The 27461-nt window shown below is 47.0% G+C and overlaps 1 protein-coding gene and 1 non-coding gene across 7 annotated transcripts in view; one reads left to right on the forward strand and one right to left on the reverse strand.

The window, feature by feature from the left end:
* MAP2 (microtubule associated protein 2) overlaps positions 1 to 27461 on the reverse strand; it is a 1132493-nt gene that overhangs the window by 912202 nt on the left and 192830 nt on the right. For 2 of the 6 annotated variants that reach the window (XM_085648604.1, XM_085648600.1), the window contains exons 3-4: positions 19943 to 20052; positions 9169 to 9293 (exon numbers count right to left, since the gene is read on the reverse strand). The exons of 2 other annotated variants lie outside the window; for them this stretch is intronic. The gene's annotated coding sequence lies outside the window, so the exon portion shown is untranslated. The remainder of the gene's footprint in view (positions 1 to 9168; positions 9294 to 19942; positions 20053 to 27461) is intronic. 2 more of the 6 variants (XM_085648605.1, XM_085648601.1) reach the window with 1 other exon arrangement.
* On the forward strand, positions 21888 to 21995 carry LOC146857900 (U6 spliceosomal RNA). Its single transcript, XR_014980281.1, has one exon. It is a non-coding gene; the product is annotated as a U6 spliceosomal RNA (small nuclear RNA).

Raw genomic sequence — 27461 nt, forward strand, 5'->3', positions numbered from 1 at the left:
GTCAAGCGTGTCCTGTGATTTCCTTCCTTTCCTGTTAAGCACTCCACCTTGCTAGCTCCTTCTCTATTTGTGCTTGTGTTTAGTTCTACCCCCTTGCTGTTACTGCCTTGCGTGTTCCTGTTTGATCGCCAGAATCCGTGGGCACAGCCGCCAAACTAGGTGGAGTTTCTTGTTCACTGTGAGTATTGTCTTTGAGTTACATTTATAACATCACCATAGGTATCAACTCCACAGACCCTGCCTTTGCATGCATATCCTACATGTGGGTATTTGCAGTCAGCATCTATAACAGCAATTGTGGGTGAGGAACTTACTGAGCTTCAGTCTTATCGGGCTGAGTTCCTGAGTGCTTTGCCCCAGACTCCCTTTATTGTTAATATTGTTTCATATATATGTCTTGCACATTCGGTCTGGGTGTAGTTATTCAGAGTGGTAAATAACCTCATCAGTGCCTGTCCTTTCTGAGTCTTAGCCATCTTGTTCCTTCGTGCAGGCTTCCCCTTTGGATTCTTTTTCTCCTCTGACTTCCTTTGTGATCCTGGGCAGCATTGTACTTCTCTTTCTGCGTACGTTTTCTACACAGTCGCCAGTCCTTGCCCAAGTCCCTGACTGTGTTCCAGACATAGTCCAAGACAGTCACTGACAATACGTCTCTGAGGGACCCTTGATCTACGGCCATTGGTGTTTATCCTCTACAACTTCCCCGTTAGGGATTCTTCAAACCATATGAGGAAGCCACCATCAATGCCCATTGCCCATTAGATTTTTGAGTGCGTGTCAAGGAGCAAAGAGTGATTTACTGTATCAAAGGATGCCGATAGGTCAGGTAACAGGAGGCAGGAGTTACCTGAATCTAGGACTCGAGGTGCGCCATAGATCACCTGGAGCAGTAAAGTCTCAATACTGCAACCAGATTGTTTTTTTGCCTAGGAAGTCCTCTCTTTCGATGATTTTTACAAGGAAAGTGAGGTTGGAGACAAGGTGAAAATTGTTGAGGTTGTTCGCATCAGCATACAGTTTTTTGTGGAGTGGTGTAACTTGTCCAGTCTTGAGGAAGTCAGGAAAATTCCTTGGCTGATTAAGAGACTCGCCAATTCAGTCCACAAGGGGAGCATGTGTGTTTAAAGGTCTTTGTCATTGTTACCCTAGAGTCCACACAGGGGATTGAAGGTTTGGTCTTTGTGACGGTTTTAAGTCTTCCATGTCAAATAGCTGCCAAGTGTTCTTAGATTTGCATGTAGTGGTCAGGTCTGAACTAGTGCTTATCACATAATCAATCAATCAATCAATTAGAACATTTGTAAAGCACACTACTCACCCGTGGGGGTCTCAAGGCGCTGGGGGGGGATGCTGCTACTGCTCGAATAGCCAGGTCTTGAGTAGTCTTCTGAAGGCCAGCAGGTCCTGGGTCTGCCGTAGGAGGATGGAGAGGGTGTTCCAGGTCTTGGCGGCGAGGTGGGAGAACGATCTGCCGCCGGAGGTCGCTCTTTGGATGCGGGGGACGGTGGCGAGGGTGAGGTCGGCGGAGCGGAGCTGGTGTTTAGGGGTGTAGAAGGTGAGTAGTCTGTTGAGGTATGCTGGTACGGTGTTGTGTAGTGCCTTGTGTGCGTGGGTGAGGAGCTTGAAGGTGATCCGCTTGTTGATGGGGAGCCAGTGCATTTTTCTCAGGTGGGGTGTGATGTGGCTGCGGTGAGGGATGTCGAGCATCAGGCGTGCAGAGGCATTCTGAATGCGTTGTAGTCTTTTCAGGAGTTTGGCCGAGGCCCCCTGCGTAGAGGGCGTTTCCGTAGTCCAGCCTGCTGCTGACGAGGACCTGGGTGACCGTTTTTCTTGTTTCAGTGGGGATCCACCTGTAGATCTTGCGGAGCATGCGGAGGGTGTTGAAGCAGGAGGATGAGACGGCCTTGACCTGTTTAGTCATGGAGAGAGTGGAGTCGAGCATGAACCCCAGGTTGCGTGCGTGGTCGGTGGGTGTTGGTGCTGCTCCCAGTGCGGTCGGCCACCAGGAGTCGTCCCAGGCCGAGGAGGTGGTTTGATTTGATTTCCTATGGAAAATATTTCTTTTATATAGTGGTCTTGAGTTTCCGACAGATGTGAGGTTAGTGGTGGAGGGGGGGTTTCTTCAATTCTTCTCCAGAATTATCAGGATTATCTTTGTTCATCAGATAAGGCCTTGTTGAACCAGGACCTGATGATTTGAGTCTTTTCTTTTTGCTCTGGAATGAAGCTACCTACCTCATCAATCAGTTCATAAAAATAGTCAAAGTGGGCAATCAAGTCATTGATATCCAAGGCGGTACCTTCTGTTGAGTGTTGCTAAGTATGTTGAATTCAATATTCTTGGTGTCATGAAGCCAGGTTATTGGCCACAGGATGTGAGATTGAATTATGTGGCTGCTGCAATGAGACATGCAGCCACCACTGCCCCTTTCAACTGAATATTCACAGTTAACTAGAAACATGAAGGGGAGGAGCCAGCATACTGGCAGCATATGTTGCCATGCAAGAGCTGTCAGTGAGTTCTTTATGTGTTGGATCAGTCAATAGCATTTGTGGATCTTTACATTTTGCACTGCCAGGTCATTGGTTAAAGAAAGAATTCCGTTTCTCGCACTGCAACTAATAAACTGTTAGTCATGATTCTAACTAGCGATCAATAACTGTGAGCTAGAGGTTTTTTAAAGCAGAGGCAAAATGGACAATTTCTCAGGGCTTGCACCATCCAACATTGAGAGGTACAATCAAATTCATGCTATAATTCATTTGCACATAAAAAAACAGCTTATTTTTCTAAACTTTCATCTGAGCATGCCATGACAGAAACTTAGGGCCATGTTTACTAAGGCTTCGCACCTGGGCAGAGTCACATAAAGTAATGCAAAGCAGTGCAAACTTTTGCAAGGGTATCTGCTTTTGAGCGTAAAAGGTATTTTATGCTGGAAATGTGCCCTTTTCGCTGCTCAAATTGTGATTTGCACTGTTTTCCACTACCGTGCACCAAGGGGTCATTACTTAGGTATAACTTGGGTTGATTAGTGCAAGCACCCAGAGTTTATGACTCATGCTCGATCTACTGAGGTAGCCAGACTGGGCTTTGCATCAAATACAAGGTCTCCTCAAAGTAGGCACTAACATGGAGAAATGTTTTCATTTCTCGAAACAGTCCATATATTGTGTGTGTTCCACTGTACAATACACATGCTATGTGTAGAGCATTTAGGAATTTGCCTAGGCATAAGATTTTGTACTGGAACCCTATGCTTCCAGTACAAATCCTGGGCTACACAGCCCACACAAATGTCTGCACCAGGGTGCAAACCTTATGTGTGGTGGTAGGCATCCTGTTTGCATGCCATCACAGGTGTAGCGAGGAGCAACAATCAATTTTTAATAACTAAGATTCTTCGCTATTACTCCCCCATTGCGCAAAACAGTGCAGCAACTTTGGCTGCTGCGCTGTGCTAAAACATAATAAATCTGCCCCTTAGTGTGCATGCCAGGCCTACCCAGCCTTAACCTTAGCACTCTCTGGCAGTTGGTGGCAGTTAAATTATCTTTGTGTCATTTTGTTCCACTCTTCATCTCACCTCTTCTATCTTAACCCTCCCTCTCTCTCTGTCTCTCTGTATCTCTACCTCCGTATGAGCATTCATCTTCTATCTTCCTCAGCTCCCTCTACCACGCCTTTGTCTAACTCATCTCTCTCTCTCAATATAACCAATATATCTTACTCTTTATCTTTCTCTACCTCTCTCTTTTCTTGCTCTCTATATCTCTCTCTGTGACTACATCTATATCTATCACTCCTGATCCCCATTCGCTGTACCTCAAATCTCTTTCCCATGCCTCTTTCTCTGTATGTAATTTCTCTTTTTCTATCTGACCTGTGGATCTCTGATCCACCTTCTTCTCTTCTCACACAATCTCATCTCTATCTTTACCCCACCTCTCTCCATGTTTCTACTACCATACCTCACTCCATTTCTCAGACCTTCCTCTTTTTCCCCATTACACTCACCTCTCTATCTCCTTTCTCTCTTTGCATCACATTTCCCTCACTACTTTACCTATTTCTACCCCACTGCAATCTCTGTTCCTACCTCAGCTCTCAATTTACCTTACCATTAGTGCACTACCTCACCTCTGCACCTCCACTTTTTCTCATTCTATCTCTGCTCCCTTTCCTTCACCTCTCTAAATATCCTCACTTCTGGCTACCTCAATTTCTGTACCTCTACCCATTTTCCTATCACCAGCTCCTCGCTATCTATCTAGCTCTGTCTATCCCTCACACACACAAAAGCATATCTATCTCTGGACCCCTTTCTCCATTTCAATCCACTCCACCTCAACCATCTCTCTAAACTTTACTCTTGTATATAGATCTCTCTACCTCACCAGCTCTTCCTCTCACAACTCTCTGCCTCTATATAAGCCCCACCTCTTTTTCTCTACTCAGGTGTGTCTACCAATTTCTCCTATTCACTTTGAACTACAATTCTGTTTCCAGCCTTCGCCCGTCTCTAACTTTCTCTCTTCCCCACTCCTCTGTTTAGCTGACCTGTTTTTCTATACAAGTTCTCATTTTGCTCTCTCTCTACCTTACATCTCTTTGCTTTTCCTTGACTCTTGTTCTACCTCCTACCACATTGACCTCTGTCTAATTCACCTCTGTTTCTACACTACTTTTCTCTTGGGCTCACACCTAGAAGTGTACTCTTCTGCCTCTCTCTACATTTTCTGTCCCCTTTCTCTAGCCCAGCTATAGCTCTCTATTGCACTCTCTTACCTATTTCTCTACCACTCTTTCTCTACCTACATTTTCCTTCTCTATCACTCTTTATCTTTCTATTTACTTTACTATTTCGCCCTAGCATTTATTTCTACATCACCTCTAGAATTGCCCCTTCTGTCTCTACTTAACATCTCTAGCCATATTGTTCTCTTTATATTTCTTTCCATCTCCTGTATCCTATCCCATCCTATTCCTCTTACTCAGCTGGGTCACAGGTAACTGTCTAACTGAGAAGTGCACAGAGAAGAGGAACAAGGCAGGAAAAGAGAAACTAAGAGAAAGTTATTTGAGTTTAACCTTTGGAATGGGGAAACTTTGCAGAGCAGTAGTTTGATTTTTACTGTTGCAGCAAGAATGCCAGTAGTGACAGGGCATATACTTATGATTACAAATATACAATACAATAACAAGAGCTATGTGCATGTTCCTTGTTGTAGTATTATGCACCAGTCCAGTAAACATCTAACAGGTCACCTTTAACATTTTTTCCTACAATGTGAGTAACATACTGGTTAGACATTGACTTCCAGATAAAATGTTGTTGCAAGTTAAGAAATTTAGACCTGCACTCAAAAGAAATGGTTTCATCAATGTTTGTTCTGCATATTTGGCTAACGGTCACTAGGCAGCTTGAGCTTTCAGCTGTTTTGTGTGCCCCCGTCTCTAAAGGTTTAACATATAATGCAATATTGTTTGGCATCATGAAGGCTTGAATGAGTCAAAAAGGGGTAATAAATTCAAAGTTAAGGTGTTTGAAACAGGGGGTTCCAGAATATATCTTGCCCCTGGCACCACAAATCCTTACGCTGTTACTGCCATGAGCAAAACTCTTCCTCTGTCCAAGGTAACCCTGCCTCCTGCTAATGAATCTCAGATTAGAGCAAAGTGTTTGGATACTCCAAGCAAAATCTGCCACGTGACATCTGCCACCAGCAGAAGCTCTCTTACCTCACCTTACTGTCTCTATTTGACTTTTCTTCTTTAAGCCTTATTTTTTTTTTTTTTTTTTTTTAAACCTTCATTACAAAATTCAAGAGATATACAAGTATGGGCCTACAGCCTTCAGGCCGGCCGCTAGTAGACAGTGAGACCATAAAACACATTTATAAACACAAGCGGCAAGCAGTAAAAGTCCCACAAATCAAAAGTATCATATGCGGCTACATTGCCCAAACATCCCAAATGGCGGTTTCATTTTAAATGAAAAACGAAAAGCAAACCCACAAGGCGGCAAGAATCTAGGCAACATTATGTGCTCCCCTCGGGAGGACCCTACCAACCTACAAGAATAGGAGGGGGGAAGGGCAGGGGCAGAGACAAAGTGGTTTTAAGCCTTATTTTTAATTTTCTTATGTCAAACAACACTAACAAAACAGAAACAAACACTTTGAACTCCACACCTATGATATATTGGCATGTACAAGCAAGAAAAGATGTGCAGAGGATATCTGAGGGAAGAAACTCATTATTTGCCCGAAAACACATCGGTGCCTACCTATTGTTCCCACCAATGCTGTGCGGTAGGACATTATCCCACAAATAGGTGTCTGAGCAATTTCCCATGAACGCCCATACTCCCTCAATCTGCCCTTAAATCCCTATAAAAGGAAAACACCCACAGCAGCCCATCCTCATCACCATAAAAGGGAAAATAACAAGAGTAATGTTACATACCCACACATCTATGGTCGATGACATTATTTCACAATATATTTTAACTGAGCTCATTTTGACATTGTTGGAACAAAGGAAAGCTGAAGTGGCTTTGTCAGTATTTGCCAGGGTCGGGCTGGGATAGAAAATAGGCCTGGGCACCAAATAAGTCCAACCCTGGCATTCGCTTTACAATGGTCTGTGTAGAGCAGGACCGGGGCAATATTTGACACTGACCAGGATTGATTGTAGGTCAAATACACTAACCAGGTTTCGCCCTGGTCGAAGATTTTACCGACTGACTTCAGTCCTTTAAGTCCTAGTACACTTCAAAAGTCCCCTAGGACATGAGCGGAGGCCCATGGAGACTCACTGGGTGTCAGGAAGAGTTCAGTCCAGATGCCACTGATCAACTGTGCAGCTGCAGGAAAGGCCTCTTATGGCTTGTTGTATCCCTGTAGCTTGAACATGAAGTCAGTATTTTGAGTCTTGGGCACAAGAGGGAGAACAGGTCCAGTCTTCTAGGCCATTCTTATGTCATAGACAGCAGATTCAGTACTCTTGTGATCCTCCACAGGTCTGGGAGTGCAGGAGTTTTCTGATGTGGGGCCTGTAGCTGCTACATTTATGCCTGACACAAGCTAGTGGGTGGAATGACCCTGGTGCTACCCTAACCAATGGGGTAAAGGCTCCCAGGGTTAACGCTATCCACTTTGGGTACGAAATCTTGAGTGACACTAAACATAAGCTTTGAGGGCTGTGTGTGTGTGGTTGGAGTGGACTATGGTAATCCTAGTGGCCTCCCACATATAACACTAAAATTCACTTAGGGCAGTCCTGTACTCACAACAACCTCAGAGACAGACATCTGGTAGAACAATAGCTGAGTTTCCAGACAGTGGATACACACAAATAATTGCTGGCCTCCTGTATCCTTCCTTTGAAGTGTGCCCTAAAATTTATATGTAAACCAAGCAGACCTGTCAAACAGGCGTGTACACTGTAATGTCAAGAAGAGGCCCACTGTGATTGGGGCTTGTCTGGTTGGGCAGGAAAACAAGGAACCTGCCCAAGTGTCAGCTAACATTTATCTGTGACAAGGGAGGCCTCTTTGAAGCATGCCCCAAGTATAATATGAAAACCCCAGCAAACTTGTCAAGCAAGATGAGACATTCAAGCAGGATTTATCATTTCAGTGTCAAAAAGGGTCCTCACAACCCCACCCTGCGTAGTATATCAGGTTAAGATGGGTAGGCTCTGCTTATTCAGGTCAGCCAATTGTTTGCTCCTCGGATCAAGTTCACATCTCATTCACATCTATTCAAATGCTAATAACTGGCTGGCAGAAGTGCGGGTTTAGCTTCCAACGACCTCAGATAGGGCAAAGGTAACTTATTAAATGTCATTTTTCCACAATAATTATTTCAAATCCAACTTCACCAGTGAATTGGGATTGTAATAAATATTTCAAAAAGTCCAAAAAGGAAATTTGTAGTTGTTCCTGAGCCAGGGATAACATTTATTCAACGTAATATTGTATCCCAATACTTTCCTATGAAACAGCCAACCCTGCTACAGTGAAAATAGTTTTAGGTCCTTTTCACTGTATAGACAATTTTAACATTAAAATATCACGTCTTACTGTTCAATACTATACACTCTGTCTTATGGGCAATAAAGCCTAGTGGTGACTTATTAATAGTTAAAAGGAAAGTTTAGGTCCGTCAAAAAGGGTTATTTTTACAGGTCAGATTTTCAGTTTTAAAACTGCATAGCCAGGCTACAATGGAGCCAGATTTTACAGTGCTACTGCAGTGGGTGGCACAAAAAGTGCTTCAGCCCACTGGTAGCATTTAATCTACAGACCCTGGGTACACTTGGAACCATGTACTAGGGACGTATGAGTAAATTAATGTCCCAATCAGGTTATACCAATCTTACCATGTCGAACGGAGGAGCACAAGCACTTTACCTCTGGTTGGCAGGGTTAAAGTGTACAGAGTTCTATAGCCAGCAAAAGAAAGTTCAGCAAAAAGGGAACAAGGAATGAACATACTTTATTGTCCATTCTCCTTCGTTATAACCTCTATAACATATTAACATTCCTTGCTCCAACCCTTATATCCACTCCTCAGGGGAGAGAACACATGTGTGGTAAAGGTGCCCTTTTGGTTAATTTCTTGCAAACCATTACCTCATTTAGTGAACCCTTGTTAAGGCAGAATGCATTTGCCATTATTGAAAGTCTATGAGAGATGGTAGTCTTTAGTTGATAATGACTTTTTTAAAGCAATAAGGTTGGGAGTCTGATAAGCAACAGCTGTCCCCACTGCAGTGAGAACAATGCATTTACTAGAACAGCATCCTTTGTGCTTTGAATATTCAGAACAATGTCTTGAAACAATATCGGCCATAGCCAGCAGATATGGCTTTCTTACAGTACATCTACTGCTATTACCCCTCGGAACCTGGGCAGATCCAGAGAGGTATGGGTGTCATTGGCAACAATTGATACTGCAAACTGCATTGGTTTAACTCCAGGACCAGCAGGAACACATATATATCAAAGAAAACTCAGGCTAAACTTTGGGACGATGTCATCCAATGGCAACTGAAAGGGGGTAAGGCTGAAATCTTGGCTTCTTACAAACAGAAACAATGGACACCAGCAGAGAGTACTGCTCCAAATTCCCATTTGCTAGACCAGCCTATGTGATTACCTGTGCAAAGGGTCTTCAACTTGAGTCGAAAAGCAATGGCGAAGGTGAGAAGCTCCGTGAAATGCCCCATATGATGATGTCTACCCATTAGGCTCTGGATTTGAGTCTGCTCTGATGACTCCACTCTGTAAGACATTAGGAGATCCACTGAATGTCTGCTCCTTGAATTACAGACCATTTTAAATCTTCTTAGAATACTCTATAGTCTTCTGTATGCATGCCATAGAGACATCATGTAAGGTCAACAGTTTATGATGGTCAGTCTTCGGAAAAAGAGGCTAGGTCTTTCCTGATATGCAGCCTCAGGTGAATACAAATACTGTAGGCTAAGAGGAGATCAGGGCAATATACATTAATGTCCCTAGATATTAAAGATTCAGCTTACTCTGTGGTGTTTGTTTCTGGCTTTTCTGGTTTCACCTGCAAATACAACCTTTAATTTGTTTATTTATGTTCTCTGACATTGATTGAAAAGTATAGGGCTTGTCATCCCTAATTCGTACAACTAATTATCAATGAAAGAGTGATGACATCCTAGTCTTTATTTGGTATAGAGGTTATTTTATTAACATCCATTCCGTTGATTGATTGATTGATTGATTGATTGATGATTTTTGTATGTCTCAATTCATATGAAAGATCTAAATCTTGATTGATTGCCTATTGTGGAGAATTGTTTGAGCATTCGAAATGTTTTCAAATTTTTTCTTTCAATAATTTTGCTTGGGGAAGGAGGTTGAGGATCTAGGACTGGTCGCTTCAGCAACTCTATATAGGCATGATTTAACACTGTTAATACGGCTCTCTTTCTGTGATGTGTTGAGCAACTGCGGGATGCCTGGTGGTTCTATAGGAAAGATGCAGAGCAAGGGTTTTCTCATAGGTTAGGCACTTTGATTTCCATATAGCTCGATGGAAGTGTGGGAAGGTCACTAAATGAAAGGAGAACATAAAATGCTTACATTATTGGAAGAGTGATGTCAATTGTATCCCCTCGTGCAGGTCTTCCCTTGTTTTTTTTGGGTAGAATCATTTTATTTTTTCCACTGCAATCCTAGGTCTGGTCCAATATTCTTGACAACAGCCATGTACAGATGTACCCTTGTATTGGTTGTTTTGGGCCAGCTTGTGTTTTTTTGCCAGGTTGGTGCCAGCCTACCTAGGGATCTGGGGGTTTTGATATGGAGATTTTCTAGTACAGCAAAAGGTCTGAAAGCTCAAATTATGTCACTTTGTTCGAAGATCAATACTGAGCATCTGAATTTGTCATAGATAGGTGCTGATGGGCGCCTGTGTTACTACTGAGCAACTTGTTTACGGACAGACCATAATCACAATAAAGGCAAGGACCTTGAGGCTTACATTCTTAGCAAAGGTGAAGACAACGTCCAGTGTGCGACCAGCAGTGAGTGTGGGTTCATCAACTGTGGGTAAACCATGGGGGACCCAGATTTCTGGGAGAACAACGGTGCATCTGGTGTCACACAGTAGCTCACATCCCGGCTAGCTCACGCTTCTCACACACAACAGTGTATTCACTCATTTATGCCTAGAGAGTCACTTGCTCACATCTCTGGGTTAGCACACTTCTCATTCACAACGTGTCTAGCCTTGCTTATACATAGCCATTCAGTCTCTAACACACATCTCTACTATCCCTAACTTGCCGACTTATCTGCAGCCAGGCACAAGTGACACTCACACATCTGACCCACCTCATTCACCCGTCTATCTATAATCCGCCACTTGATTACATCTCAGGGGTCATAGACCTCTTACTCACTGTAATCACTCCTTTCTCTGTCACTCATCCCCTGTCTCATCATATCAGAGATGAGACATGAATCAACCTCACCTTCCCTGGTCACCTTACTAACATCCTTGGACCTTCTATTGGGCTACACAGCACCCCACGACCACAGAAAGGACTTGGGCATTTGGATGTGCAGTAAAAACCCATACGTTCGTCCATAAGAATGAGCCTCTTCCCAGGCAGGTTAGTTTAGGTTCACAAATTAGTCACGCCAGATAAGCACTCTATCCCACCAACAGAAACCTCACCGCCAGTCAGGAGATAGCCACCATCCATCAATGTGATAGGTTAAATCAGTCGGCTAACTATATGTTGCTGCCTGAACGCTGTTCGAAGGGCAATGGGGCAAGCAGGAGATACTGGCCTAACCGTGGGGGTTGAAGTCTTGTAATCGTGATGTCCCAGGGCCCAACCTACTATGGATCCCGACCAACTGGGCCAAGTACCCCTTCATCAATTGACTCTCAGTGGTAGCGAGGCTCGAGCATCCCATGGCTCCTTGGGAGGGGGGAGGCAGAGGCAGAGGGATGAACACAGGCTCATAACTCCTCAAGATACACCCAGCAGCAGCAATAAATGTGCGCGTCCATCACCATCCAGAGATCTTTTCTGTTGCAACAACTGGAAAGATGAGGTATGTGCGCACACTGCAGGTCACAGGTTGAAATCCCACTGGGACTGGTTCGGTGTTTCATCGTTAGTAAAACGAGTACATTCAAGTTGGTATAAAACCTTTTAATAATAAGCCCGCCTGCGAAGGAAAGGGCAAGACTGTCAAAGTGTGGATGCAAAACAAACGATCAGGATAGTATTAGTTCACGGTTCACCTGAATCGGAGGTATGCAGCATTGGGGTGTTTTTTTAGGAGAAGTTGGAGTTTGGGGCTGGGCAGGGTTGGTGTAGACTAGAACATCCCCCCCACACCCCGCACCCCCCACCCCCTCATTGCCTTTTGTCACAGGCAGATGCTGCCGATGTGTGGAACAAAGTGATTGATCTCAAAGGAAGACCCCAATTATTTTAATCGCGGTCACGTGGCATGGTTATGTTCTCCACCAACAGAGGCAGATGGCTTCTCATTTACATGAGAATATGCTTAGGTTGGGGGTGGCGGGGGGGAGGGGAGGAGGGGCAGGCAGCACTTCCTTGAAGAGGTCTTGGATTAAAAACACACCACTAATGAGCTTTCTGCAGCATCACTGCAGTCAAGCACACCCCCTCCGCGTGTCCAAACCCTGTTCCTTTCGAAACCCCCTCCCCCTACTGCCCCTGCCTCAGAATATAGTGCAAGCATCACTCGGGATAATAAAGCGATGGAAACAGCACGGCCTGCAGATCAAGACGTTTCCTGAAAGGAGGCCCCTAAAGGTCAGCTGGGCTGGGCAGAGCCAGTCGCATGTAGTGGCTGCTCGGATAAACAACAAAAACTAACACGCACGCGACAGCAGCGCGAGGCGTCTGACTGAAAGCAGGATGTCTGCCTTTCACGCTCAATTGTCAATGATAAAATATTCCGCTCCCTCAGTCTCCCGGATAAAACTGATATTCGACGCTTTGAAGGCTTGAAGCAGCCGTCCGTTGGCGCTAGTGGCATCTGAAACGAGCACAAAGAGGCCTGTCCGTATTGTGGATGCAGGAGGGAACTCACGGAAAGGATCGGCGGATCTGGGACTGACTTTGCCCTCGCCCTTCCGGCCTCCGAGTTCTACCGCCCTATCAATACATCTTCACAGTCCTCTCTGCTTCTGGGGTAGGTAGGACGGGGCGGGAGATGAAAACCAAGCTGATAGGCCAAGCTGATAGGCCTGCAAACAGAGCAACCCTTGTCAGAAGACAGATGGAGAGACAGATGCGTCGGCTGGATACGACGTCATTAAACTGGCATACGACTTCCGGAAAGGACAGCATTTCAGATCCCTCTACCTCGAGGAACAATGTCCCGTTCATTGTACGATTTGACAAAAAACACACAAAAACAAAAACGAAGGTGCCCGGTATGTGCGTATTAATTCGCTCCATATGTAAACTCAAACGAACATAAATGTAGTCAATTTTTTTGTACTAAAGACTTATTGATGTACGTTTCAAATCGATACAATAAAATATTTAAAATACTTTTCTGAAACTGTAATTAGATAAATGTTCATTAACTCACAGGACTAAAAAGGTAAAAAAAACAAACGAGACACACTAGAAAGTGTCGAGGCGTTGTCACACCTGTGGAAAATCAAGCTTTCTGCAACTAAGCATCAGGCGTACAACAATACAGAGCGGGCCTCTAGAGAGAGCTGATGTTCACTGTGTTTAGGAAGAGGTAAGTTTAAGTCCAGGGTGTAGCGGCTGATGTAGTGTTTTGAAATGGAGAAGTATTGTCAGTAACCCCTTGGGCCCTGCCACCCTCTCTCAGATATTCCTGAATCATCAGCCATGTGTGATTCTAAGATTGTTAGTCTGTGTGCGCCTCTGCTATGTGCCACAAGATCGCCTTACATCGTCTCTGGAGGGTGAGAGGAGGGAGAACCCTCATCCGCCACTTTGCTCCTGCCTATGAGACAGCACACGCAGGATGCAAAAGACCTTTGCTTGCCATTGATTGGATTAATTGTCACTCTCATTTGCTTGCTTCTTGTTCAATAGCTTTCCTTCCTCTTCTTTTGTTTGCTCCCCCGTGGAACATACCCTCTTTACCATCCTTATACTGATTTGTATCCTTCACTGTTCCACTTTACGGAGCTACTTTTTTCTTTTTGGTTAAGCACTCCATGAAAGTGCCAGTGTTTTGAGGTCCCGCCCTTGTGTGCTTCTCCCCCCAACAAATACCCGCTGTGTGCTCCATGTTACCCTCTCCCTTCTGTGCTGTTTGTTCGCTGATTCTCCTCTGCTTTTCCCCACCAAACTCTCCCACCCTCAGCTCTCTGTGTTGCTCTGTCCCTCGTTTGTTTCTCTGTCTCTGTGTTGCTCTCTCCCTCATGTGATGCTTTTCCCCACCTCCAGAACCCACTCTGCATTGCTTCCCTCCGCCTGCTCCCCCACCTGCTCCTCCGTTGCCCCTACACCATTGCGGTCCTTTTTCCAATTGCATTTTTGGAGGCACAGGCAGCATATTGCGGCTGGCCCCTGCCCTGTTCAAAAAGTGCTTTTGTGCTAGTGAATTTTTTTTTTTTTAATTTAGTGATCCATCTTGGCTTGCTAAATGTAATAAATGATCACTGTTTCATTTTGTGGGGACGTGTGGTGACACATGCAGGTGCATACGTCATCACACGTGATTTCATCTAAGAAATGGCGTGGCCAGAAACAGCCTCATCCTACTTATTTTTCTGTTTTATTTTGGTCCATGTGCTAGAGAAGTGGTAAAAATGCTGTATGATGATGCTGTGAAACTATCTGCTGACAATGTACAGCATTGGCAAAGCCAATAGGTGAGACATATTGGCTTTGCCAATGCTTGTGATTGCATTTTTTTTTGCAGAGTTTTATATAGCGCGAACTTGACCCGAATCCAATCGGGTATGAGAGCACTTTACATAGCACCAGTTACGTTACATGAGGTCACACATCATTTTTGTTGTTGTTTTTGTTAGGCACGGGGAGATTAAGTGAATTGCCAAGAATCACAGGATGTTTAGTGTCATTACCGAGACTCGATCCCAGTTCCCCCAGGTCCGAGGTCGAGCGCCCAAACCGTTAGGCCAGCAGTCACTGTACACACACAGTTATTATGCACACAATAAATATGTCTTAAGCCATTGCTATTGCCCACATAAATATAATACTCTAATGAGCATCTCAAATTTAGTGCACACTTACATCAGAGAAGAGTGGTGGTGAGCTCGTCAGTACCCGTAACTATTCAAGAGGTATTCGAAAATATAACCTAGGTTTGAGGTTTATTTTGCAGTTAAGAATCGGTTCTTACTCCTGCCCTTTGGTAAGGTTCAGCAGGTGAACTCTCGTAGGAGGCAACGGACGAGTGACGTCCAATGGCAGTTCAGCCCAGAGCTGTCCAGAGTGCTGAAAGTCTAACGCTGAAGCCTGTTGCGCTGCTCAGAGAGTTCTGGGTCTTCTTGACTCAGATTTCAAAGCCCAGAGGTACCTCCAAGTGACTCCCTATTGAAGCTCTCCAAACATCCTACCTCCTTATCTGGATGATTTAGAAATAGCGGGTATCAGCAAAAAACATAACCACGTCGTAAAAGAGCAAATTGGACAGATACCTCAAAGTTACACGTTTCATTTTCCTATCAAAAGGATTACCTTGGTCAATGACATCATAGAAAAGGCTGTGCAGAGGGGTGCCTCGATCTGCAAAGGTGTTCTTGTATTGAATAATTGGACATCCTGAAGTACATATTCTGGAAGGACCATCATTTTTTTTATTTTTTTGAGAAACGAACTAACTCCCGCTTGGGAGAGTTTGTTTCTAAAACGAGTTTGGTGAACGACCGCCTACCAGAGGGAAGCCGTCCATCAAACGTGCAGCGCCTTCAGAGGAGCCGCCATGATTGTGAATTCCTCTAAAGGGGCAGAGTTCACAGCTGGGCAGCGGTTATGTCTACATTGGCAGGTGATAGTTCATCAGGATGGTGGATGTGACGTTCTCCGCTGCGGTGACGGACAGGGAAACCCATCAAACAATACACCCGACCCACTGCGCCCCAGCGTTGATCATTACCATTGGCCAGGCGAGCTGATTATTAGGGTTCATAATTATTGATCATGTGTTCTTCCTCGACAACCCCTAAACAAGCAACTTGCTGTGAATATTCTACCTGTATCTTTTTAGGTCTGGCTTAGAGATAACTTCAGCTGCCTAACCGGCCTCATGTTTCCTAAGAAACATTGACGCATGCATATACAATGAGGGGGCATTCGGTCTGACTCCTTCAACCATTGGTGTATTCAAGCGCCATTCACATTTTGCTTCCCCTACCAAAGCTTACAGCATGGGCCAGTGGGCCAGCCCACTCAGCCCTCGACTCTCTTCTTTTTTAGTGATGGCAGTTTGCTTTTGCACATGTACATATTTGACTAGTAGGACAATCTCTGCTTTTATTTCAGGTTTTTTTTTGGTTACTTTTTGTGATGTGTCATTTTTTGCTTACCGAAAATAGGCCCAACAGAATGTGTCATAGCACAAATGTCTGAAGGACAAAGCAGGGATAGTCTCAATGAAGATTGAGACTTAGATCTTAGATGTTGATTGGCGACCAAGTCTAGAGAATAAAGAGCTGCTCTTTCTAGATGGATGAGCCTAGAACAGAGACGTCATCACCACTCCAAGCAGCGACCCAGACCAGTGGAGCGTGGTCATCTTTTGCTGTTTCCAAAACGCCCGCCACTGATAAGCGAATGCATTTTGTTTTTTGCTCTACTTTTTGGACCAGGAGGAGGATTTTCCAGAGCATTAAGTGAGAACAGCAGAATTACATTGTCACTGAACTGGTGGCAGGCCCCCCGCCATCTGACGACGAATTTCTCTCCGCCAAATTACAATGGCGGGGGGGAATCATGTTCGGTCCGTGGCAGTCTCAAAGACCGCCCGCCACGCTTCCTCCACAGGCAATCGGGGAGCGGTCAGCATCTTCAAAATAGTGGAGGTGTCTAGCAGGCACTGTCCGCCAGATTACGATGCTGACTGCAGCCAGCCTTTCCGTGGCGGGTACACCGCTATTGAAAGGCTGGCAGAAAATGCATTTGGGGGACTGTTGCGGCTCCCATTGTGTTGAGGGGAGGTGGTGATGCACTGGGGGGGTACCCATGGTACCCCCCTACATTTCCATGCAATAAGTGACAGGCACCGCAGGGAAACGCTCTACATTTTTAACAATGCGGCGGGTGCTGAGGTCAACAGCACCCACCGCAATGGTAAAGATGCAAGATGCGACTGCCACGGTGGCGGTCACATTATAAAACATGGAGCGGAACAGCCACCATACAGGCAGGCGGTCCCAGGCACCGCTATAATGGTGGGCGGACTCGAGTACGCCTGCCATCGTAATCACCCGCTATGTGTGGGTCAAAGGGAGACAATTACGAACTGTCGCCACATGCCCACCCCTAAGGTAATACAATGTGTCCATGTCCATCTGTAATGCAACAGGTGCTCATGTAAAACACTCTGATACCTTCGGGTCGAGTTCGAGGTATATAAAAGTACTAAAAAAACGTATACAGTAGTTTCCTATGTCAGAGAAATACTAACGCTGAAGTAATGGTAACACAACGTACAAGATCTCAACCTAGGTGAAAATAATACACAAAATGTGACACTGTCAAGCTTTACGCTACTGAAACCAGCTCGAGTAAAAAAGGAGGCTGAGTGTCAAAGAATCAAACACAGTGACAGTGAGTGAGTGTTTAGGTCTTCAGACTCCTTTACATGGCTCGGACTGACAGTCTGGGAGGCCGCAATGTTGCCCCCCCGGGGAAGTGAGGGTCGTAGACCAGTCTTACCCCGGGTGCTTCGTGCAGGGACCGGAAGGACAAGGCAGGGATAGGGCTCGCTAGGGGAAGATGAGGTTGTTAGGTAGCCTATACAGGTGTCAGGAGAGGAGGATCCGGCCTCTTCCTGACACCGGACACCACTGGGAGGGGCTGTGTAATTGGACAAAAATTAGTCCACCCACCCACCCTACAGGTTATAGGAGTTGGTTTGGGTAAGGACGATTTTACAGCATTGCCAGTGTTAGGACGGGTTGCAGTTTAGGCGGTTCTTTGGAGGGGTGGGAAGTCACAGATGGGCAGATCCACCCCTCGTGGGGAGGGGAAAAATGGGGCACATGTGACTGATGGCAGAAGGAAAGTCAAGAGAGGATAATTGGTTGATTGAAGGGCGGTGAAGGAGTGATTGGGTATATGGAATAAGGTCAGAGTGGTAAATGGGGAGGGGTGAAGTGAATGAGATGTCGGGTTGCGAAGGGCGAGGGGAGAGTGAGATAGTATCGGTTTATGTTAATATGTAGAATTGTATTGTTGTTAAGATTAATAAAGTTCAGTTAGTATGTTGCAACCTTCTCCTAATAAATGGCCTTTTATGCTCCCTTTTATGCTCTACATGGTTCGGAGTGTGGTTTATTGCACGATGACACTCTGGCTGCGAGTTTCCACAATCGAGACACTGCACCTTTTCTGAGAAAACAACGAGTAAGTAACGTGACTCACTACTGGCTGAATAGCCTAGCCCACTGACTCGTCAGCCAATGGCCGCTACTGTATCCTCTGACACTCTACCCCACTGTGGCCGCCACCTCCTGCTTCTGGGAAGGGGAAGAACGAGTTGCTTAGAGCTGGGCAGGACCACAGGGACAGCTGGAGAGGTGTGAGCTGAGAAATGCACAGGGAAAATGGTGAGCGATCTGGAAGGAAGCAATTCTGGAAAAGCAATGTCCCCAAAGTGCCCAGGAGGTCCGTGCATGGTTCTGTATACAAAATTCAGATTATCGTCGCAACCCACTGTGGCAACACTGTAAACACAGTTTGATGGATTCATGACATAGAGGGTGGGGGTATCTCTCCACACCGAACACCGCATAAGGCTCCTGCACTTCTGTCAGACAAGTCTCAGCAGCTTCTGTTCTGCAGGTCTGTGAATGTATCCGCACTGCAAACAAAGTAAATATTAAAAGGAAGGCCTCGCTCCACTGTCACCGCTGAGTGACTCAACGCTAGTCTAGACCAAGCATTTGCAATGCAATAAGTCTCTCATTTACAAGAGTTTAAGCTATTCGCATTGTAAATGACAACAGCTTAAACTCTTGCAAATGCGAAACCTATTGCATTGCATTACAAGAGGAAACGACCTTTACCTTGCGGTGATTACACCACAATGCCATTACAACGTGGTCGTTACAACAACCGCGTTATTAGCATGCAATGCCATTACTACGCAAGTCATTACATCAACTTGCAGTAGATGGCGTGTTAACATTAGAAATAGTATAGTTTACTATTCCAACACCTTCCCTACTGTTGCGTAGGCTGGAGTTGGAATAGTAAATTATATATTTTCTAATGTCAGCACGCCATCTACTGCAAGTCGATGTAATGACTTGCGTAGTAATGGCATTGTGTGGTAACAACGCGGTCGTTGTAATGATCGGGTTGTAATGCCATGCGATGTTTTGACTCGCGTAGTAATGAGTCATATTCATTGCAAGGACCCATGCCGCACTTTCACATTATTAGAGGCCAGAAAGGTCTGTGGCCGCCATTAAAGTAAAGGTGCAGTATGGGCTCTTTTACAAAAAAAAAGCATTTGTTTGTCAACTTGACAAACAAATGCTTTTTTTAGTAAAAGCGCCCCCATGCCGCAGATTCACTTTAATAGCTGCTGTGTACCTTTCTTCAGATGCGGCTCGTCTGAAGAAAGGGGCATGGCCTCAATTTATGTGAAAGCGCGGCATGGGGCGCTTCTAAACAAAACAAGAAAAAGGGAAAAAAAATGCTGCTGCATTTGGCGCTGCACATAACACAAAGGCGCGGCTGCTGCAGTGGCTTGCGGTGCCACAGCAGGCAAGTGAAAACCATTGAAAGAAATAGTACTCAGAGGCTGTAATTAAAGTCTGCTGAGTAACAACGCAAGTGAGATGGCCAGTCCCTATGGGAGGTTACAAGATGAGACAAGGAAGTACTAAGGAGGGACTACTAAGTCTATGGACAAATGAAAAGCCATAGTTTATGAAGGACAGTGAGACAAGCAAATTCAAATTATGGGTGGAGAGTGGGCGGAGTTTCAAGTTCATACCTGAATACAGCATGCCTAGCAGAGCAGCACATGCGCTGCCCAAGCTTGACCTAAAAAAGACACTCTCCTACAGCACGACAGAGCTTCAGTTTGCTCAGCCTCTTCTTTCAGGTACTGCGCTAATAGTGATTAGTACTTATGATTGTGAGTACAACAAGCCCAAATTCTTCATAGAGGTTTCAACCATTGCAGCCAAGATGTGACCAGAGGCTTACCTGACCCATAAACGGGCAATGAGTTATTCTTCCAATTGTCTCCAAAACAGCGCCTCCGTACTGGCGAGAGTATTTTATTCACTGGAGACAAAAAATCACCAAAAATGAACCTGCAATGTAAAGAACAAGCCAATGACCAAGTTAAAGACAAAAGAAAACATGCTCCTTTCCACTCCTATTCACAGGAAGAGACAGACCACAAATAACAATCTGTAAAGGCTTGCTTTTTATAAATTATAAAACGGTCATAGCACACGTGCCCTTTCTAAGCTCTACCAGTAACAGGTTTTCTTATAATCCACTTTAATAGTACTCTAGTGTCCAGTTTAGGAAGGATGGAATGCTAAGTTGGACATTACAGGTTTCCAAATTGTGATCAGTAGATCACAACCCATGACCTCCTCGTTAGTCTTCCTCGCCACATGACTAACAAAGTGAGCTTCAGCTCCACACAAGAACCCTCCAAAGCAAAAAAAGTCAGCCTCCCATGCCTCCCATCCCTTCCCAATATGGCCGACCCAGTACACCCATGACCTCTATAAGAGGCGGGCCGTCCCAACCCATCAGCCTGTTTTTTTTGTTCTGCGCTGCAGATTCTCCAGAGCGTCTGATCAGGTAAGTTGGGCTGAGGTCCTGCTCCAGCGGGTCCCTGTGCCCTGGGGGGGGAGGCCCTGCTCCAGCGGGCTCGCTCTCTGGTTCCCCTGCCTTCTAGCCCTCGCACTGTCCCTTTGGGGTTCGCAGCTCAGCTCTAGCGGGCTTCTGGTGCTGGCGGGCTCTTGGAAGTTTTTTGCCCTGCGCCCTCTCCATTCCTTGCTTTGGGCCCTGCTTTAGCGGGCTTTGTTTTGGGTGGTGTGCTATGGGCTGTCAAGTAGTCGCTGTGGCCTCAACCTGTGACTCTTACTCTCCTGGTTATCTGTGCGGCTGCCGGGGTTCCTCGCTTGTGGGCCTCCCTGCCTCTCATGCCTCGCGGGGCTTCCTGATACCCTGCGACCGGCTTCGACGCATGTGTGTCGCCTTGGCCGGCCTGCCCGTCGGGTTTTCTTTCCCCGGCATGCTCTATCCCGACCCGTCTCAGTTGGATGCGGCGGGGGGGGGTGAGGGGGGGAGGGGTTGCTGCCTGCTGTCGGGCTTGAATGCCCTGCGCTTGCCCTCTTTTTGCTTTTCGCTGCATGCGATCGAGAAGGGCCCTGGTCCTCTCCACCTGTGGGCCTCCGTCCGTTCCTGCGGACGCGCCCCCGTGTCCCGGTCTCCCCCATTGTGATTCCCTGTCCGTTGGGCGCGTGTTTGTTTGGCCGGGGCTGCTGTCCCGGTCTGGGCTTACCTTCGGGTGCCAGGGCTGGTGCATTCCTCGGCGCTCCGGGGTCTGCTCAGGGGTTTCGCGGGGGTCTGCGACTCCGTTGGTTGAGTCCGGGCTGCTACCTTCTCCTCCTGGTTTCCAGCTGGCGTTCTCTGGTCCGCCTCCTCGTGGCGGGTCCTGCTCCCCCGGCTTCAGTCTCTGTGCGCTCTGCTTCGGGCTGTTTTCTTCTGGTTAGTGGGTGGGGGCCCCACGGTTGCGTTGTTCTTCGGGTCTTTTTGACCTGTGTTGGACGGCGGGGGCACTTCCTCTGATGAGTGTTCTGTGTTGGTTCCTCCTTTCCCTCCTGGGTTTCCGGTTGCCTTTTTTGGTATTTGTGTAGTGGCGCTCGTCCTCTTGTGGTTCTGGGCATTTCGCCTCTGCTTTCCAATTCCCTGTTCTTTTCAATGTCGGACGTGTTTTATGGCTGCATTGGACGTCCTTGTCGCTGTGTGTTAGGAGTCGCTCTGGCCTCATGGTTGGGGTCTTGGACTCTTGCCCTGCTGCTTGGGGTTCACTTTCCTGGTCTTTCGGTGTGACTGGGTGCCTTCGACTGAAGTGTAGGCAATGGTCTTGCCTTCAGTGAGGTTGGGAAATATTTTTCCTGTTTGGGTGCTCGCTTCGGCGGCACATAGCCTACAATTTGGTACGATACAGTGAGGATTAGCATGGCCCCTGCGCAAGGATGACACGCGACTTCGTGATGCGTTCCATGTTACTGAGGTTTTCTGTGGCAGCGCCTGCTGGCCTGTTTGCTAGAGGCGCTGTGGCCTCATGGTTGTGGTCAGAGACTCTTACTCACAAGGTTACAGTTTCACTTACCATTGATTCTGTTCCATTAGATCACATTTTTTATTAGTGTTACCCCTCAGAGTTTAGATATCCTCTCATTGTATCTGCTGTGTAGGGATTGGTATTCCCTTCGGGGCGGTTGGGGCCTATTTCGACGTCGGTTCCCGGTTTCCTTCTGGGTGTCCGTGCTCGTCGGGTCCCTGGGTTCTCTACTTGTCAGTGTTTGTCCCTTTCAGGGCGGTCTGTCTCGCCGCCATGGCCCTGCGGCCGTTCCTCCCTGTAGCCCCTGCTCTCGTCTTTTCTCGGGTGCGGGGCTGGTTGGTTCCTGGTTGGCGGACCGCCTGGGTGTGCCTGGTGCTGTGGACGTGGTGTTGGGCTTTTCGCCCGGTGGGTTGTGTGTTCCCGTTCCCGGGTTTCGCCTTCCTTCCTATGTTCCCCTGTACCTGCCTGCTCCCCGCTGTTGTCCTTGGCCTGTCCTGGTTGGTGTGGCCTTCGGGGTTTTCGGGAGCTGTGAGCACCAGCTTGTCTGCTGGGGTGGATCCTCTGTTTGCCCCTGTTCTGCTCCGGTTGTTGCAGTTTGGCTTGCCTTCCTCGGGCCGCTGCGGTGGTGTCCCCTCCTCCTCCTGCTCCATGGACCGGTGGGCGTCCCTTGCACCTTCCTCCTCGTCGTTGCCTGTGTGTGCGGTGTTGGGTTCCCCCGCGCTCCCGTGCTCCAGTTGTAGCAGGTGTCACGGTTCTCGGTTGGTGCCTGTGGTGCGTGTTCTCTTCTCCTGCATCCTTCCGTGGGCTCTGGTGGTGGTGTTTTTACGCTGGAGTGGCGTGGTGTGCTATGGTGTCCAGTGGATTCGGTCCCTGTTCCCTTGTGCTGGCCTCATCCGTGCGCTCCTTGCCGCTGGTTTCCTGCTTTTCTGGCTGTATGGGTCTTGTCCCATGTGCTGTGGCTCTGTGGTTGATCTCCTACCTTGGGTGGCTGTCCCCCTTCGTCTGGTTTGGTGTGGCCCCCCGGCTGTTCCTGTCTGGGTTGTCTACCCGGCTGCTGTTCTTCCGTGGGGTCAGTTTTGGGCTCCTTGTGCCTTGTCTGTCGGTGCTTGCCTGGTCTGTCCGTTGGGGGTCCTCCCCGTCTGGTTGGTCCTGGTGCTCTGTGGGGTTTCCCGCTTTCACCTGTTCCCGTGGGTGTCCCTTTCGGTAGGGCGTTTGGCTGCGGTTCCGGGTGTCCCTGGTTCAGTTCCGGGTGTCCCCTGCCTCTGGGGATGGCTCCCCTTCCGCCCTGTCTGCCCGTGTGGCCGGTGGTCGTTGTGTTCCGGTCTCCCCTTCCTGGGTGTTGGCTCTGCTGGGTCGGTTGTTCCATTTTTTGGCGGTGTGTCGTCCGCCTTCTGTTGGCCGTTTCCTGGCTTGGTTTTGCCCCTGCGGGGGCTTCTTGGGGCTCTTGCCTCGGTCACTCTCTGCCTGTGTCCCGGCTGCTGGTTCGCGCCTGGGTTTGTTGGCCTGGCCGGGTTGTTTCTCCTGTTGGTGGGGCTCGCCTGGGTGCTTCCCGATTCTGCTCCTGCGGCTTGTGGTTTCATATCCTGCCGCGTTTTTATTTGTTGCCCCTTGGGTTTTTTTTTCCTCACGCTCTGCTTGTGGTCGTCCGAGGCTGCTGGTTTTCCTGGTTCTCTTCACCGGTTGGGGCCCGACGCTCCCTATGCGGATTGGCTCCTGTTCTTCTTTGGTGGGGGTGCTGGGTCCTTCCGGCTCAGGTTTTCTCCCTGGGGGTATGACCATTCTCGGCCTCGTTCCGTCCGGCTCTTCTGTCTTTCTCAACTTTGGTGGCTTGCTGCCTGTGGCCTTGCCCTTGTGTTCGCTCCGATTACCAGACCATTCCATGAGCAGGGACATAGTTTAGTCAATAATGTTATGGGGTGTGCATGTGAGATGACCCCACAAGCAACAATTTGTATACAACTAAAAAAGAATATGGTGAGTTGGCACCTCTAGACAGGTTTAGGGCATTAGTTTTCAGGTATTTGGAAATTTAAGGCGAGTCAATGAAGGGTCTGTCGGATAGCCTGGAAAATGTTATCCACTCGACTCCATTTCCTCCTCAAAGCAATGACAGGCCCAGTCTTAGAGGTCGGCTAAATACTGAGATCTCACGCCAGGTGCCTGGCTGTGGCTCATCTCGTGGTCCCCTTGGATCCTCAAGCCCACATTGAGCTGAGCTTTTATGTGGCATCGGCCTTCCCCCATATGGAAACCTAATGTGCCAAAAATTAACGACAAATCTGTGACTTTTGATGTAAAACAGGCAAGAGAAAGAGATACCCATCTAGTAGCCAAATTGCCCAATTTGAAACCAGAAAATCTAGGGTCAATCCTGGTTCCACCGCTTGAACAGATTTTGTGATCTTAGGCAAATATTATATATTACTGAGCCTGCTTTTTTCTTCAGTGTCACAAATGAGAGTACCTTCAAATGCGTACGTTTCGGAAGTGCGCTGTACAAAAACCTTGAGTTTAACAGACTTCAATGTTCCTCCATCTATAATAGGAATCTAGCGCACATAAGGGCTACACCTGGCAACTGACTGTCCTCTGATGTCACCAATGGCATTATTGTCAAGGCAGTGGGGAGGCAGCAATATTTCTAAGGTTCGGTTTTAAAACTATTACTTTTAACAACTGAGTTTCAATGAAGTTATAAAATCTGAAGCACTCAGTTGAAACACATCCGCGTGTTCCCTTTTTTGAAAGCGACTTTATCATATGTTTGCATGTTGTTTGTTGCATGAGTTACATGCCAAATATTTTCATGTGTCAGCTTTTAGAGGCTAATCTGACCCTTGGATTGGTTCTGGCTTGACTCTCCCTGATGATATGTTGGCTTGCACACCTCCACCCAGTCTGCAACAACTAAGCCTTGATGTCAATGTTGCTGCAGCCAGCTGATCTGACTGGCACTGCCAGGCCAAGACCGACTAACAAATGATTAGGGGGGCGGCCACTCCATCCCCTTCCTGAGGCCTGAGTGTGACTTGCAGTATTTTCATGGACCCAGTAGCCAGCACATAACATTTCTATTTAGTTTCAACAACATTAGAGCAGATAGGTGGTCACTTAGGCCGTGGGGGGCAGCCTTTAGCCGGCCGTTCAATGGGGACTATGGCCTCTGCTCGCCTGTCAGAGGATCCCCAAGTGACTGGTGGGGATCTCACTGCCTTTAAAAGAACTGCTGGAGTGGCGGATTATGAAAAATAATAAAATACACCATCCCAAAAAGATCATGATGCATCGTTACCAGCATCATGCAGCTGTCCATAAATAGTCATCACAGTTTTTTCAGTGATTTCACATCTACCCAGGGCTTTAAGTTGGATGAAAAAACTGGAGGGCGAGGGGGTCTCTCAAAGGAGCGTGGCCGATCGTGGCTTAAAAACAGCTAAGCTAAAAATCTATGCGTAGCATAGTGCCACCCGACTGGTATTTTGCTGCTTCTGTCATTGCATCCAGGTATATAATACAACAAGTAACATTGCACCAACAACAAGCAACAACCATTGCTTTGTTGTATATCATACTGTAAATGATGAGACTGTGAAAGTACTGCAACGAGTATCATTGAAGTTACACCAAAGGCAGTGAATGGTGGCACTGCTGCAGAGTTAAGATTTTTTTTTCACTCTGATGTTGAGGGCAAAAATGTAGAGCCCGATAGGGACCCATCTCCGCACCTGCTTTTTAAAACTACCAGTGCTGAGCACCGGCAGAACCCGGCCCACTTAAAGCCCTGCATCTACCCCTCAGACACATTACTTATTGCTCTCGAGCCCATGGAAGCGGCGGCCATTTTGAAAAGAGACTCCTTCACATACACATAGCGAACAGACACAGCAGCTAATACATCCCAGCCCAGGGTGATGGTGCAGCCCGTGGGTGCCACGCCGTGCTTCCGATCCCAGACAGTAATTACAGAGAGTGGTTAGATCATTTCACTCCCTGCACTTCAAGCCTTGTTAAACAAGCAACGCAGAAATCAGAGACGATTCCCTTGGAACAAGCCACTCGTTCACGGTCAATCTGCATATTTGCACGACATCCCCCCAGGCGTGGGAAGGATTTGACTGCGATGTTCTTCATAAGTGATCATATAATGTAATACCTGCCCCAGCTGTACTGCAGTAATCTATGCCACTCAACTTTGAAAGTCAATTACATAAGCTCTGGCTAAGAGACCAAATGTCATGGGCACTGAATTATGACAACACTATGGGTGGAGGAAGAGTATGGAGCTAGAAATATAGGGCCAAGCTGCTGACACTAAGACAGCCCAATGAGGCTCACGGGAGATAGGGTGTAATTTACACTGGGCCTTACCTCTGTCAATTCAATGAGCAAAAGCTTCAACACTGTTTGTGGCCGCCTGCAAGCCCTGTTACACTCTCGTCCCAACATCTGCCTGTCGCGCATAATGGGCTTCTGTGCAACTGACTTTCTACAAAAGTCGACAACACACAGCGGACAGTCTTGCTCAACTCAGGCTCTGTGGGGTCATTGGACTCTTTTCATCAGTGCGTGAAGAGAATAGTCGACGGGCTTAGAAACAACTAGCTAAAGTTTAATGCTAGCAAGATGGAGACCATGCCTGGTGGGGAGTGCAGGAGACAGTCATCAACGGAAGATGGGTCAATTCCTGCATGGTAGACTCCGACTCCAACCTCTCGTTAGAAGACCACACAAAGAAGACATCCAATACCTGCTTTGCTCTTATGAGAGCTTTACTTAAAATCCTCCTACTTCTTCCGACCAGCTGGCAATGCCGCATTATCCATAGTACCATCATAAGCCGGTTTGATTATTGTAGTGCCCCTTTTTACCGGCACACCTGAGAAGACAATAAAGTGTCTCTCTCGAATCCAAGCTGCAGCTGCCAAACTGGCGCGTGGACAGAAATGGAGATCCTCCAACTTTACAGCCCTTGATTCCTTGCACTGGTTGCCAGTAAAAAAGATAATTTCTTTTAAAGTAGAGTGCTTGATTCACAAGACGGTCAACAAGCAGGCACCTCGCATCCTGGCAGATAGGATTGTCCGTACTAACCAGGCGGGTTATTCCGCTCAGCCTCTGTGCCAAAACTCCAGATCCCTAGGTACAAGAAAGCAAGAGCTGGAGGTAGAGACTATTCAGATCAGGAACCCAAACTGTGGAACAGTCTACCAACACATATTTGACTGACTCAGGACCATTTACCATTCAGGAAACTCCTGAAAACGTGAATCTACAAGCAGGATACTACCCTTGGGATGGTTAGGCTAATGTCCTGCAGTGCCTGGATAACGGTGGGGTTGCAGTTGTACTTAACAAATGTTTATAATAAAAATAATAACTGGACGGCAAGACTCCCATCTTTACGTCAACGTC

The sequence above is a fragment of the Triturus cristatus genome, chromosome 3_2, assembly GCF_964204655.1.
Source record: "Triturus cristatus chromosome 3_2, aTriCri1.1, whole genome shotgun sequence".
Lineage (NCBI taxonomy): Eukaryota > Metazoa > Chordata > Amphibia > Caudata > Salamandridae > Triturus > Triturus cristatus.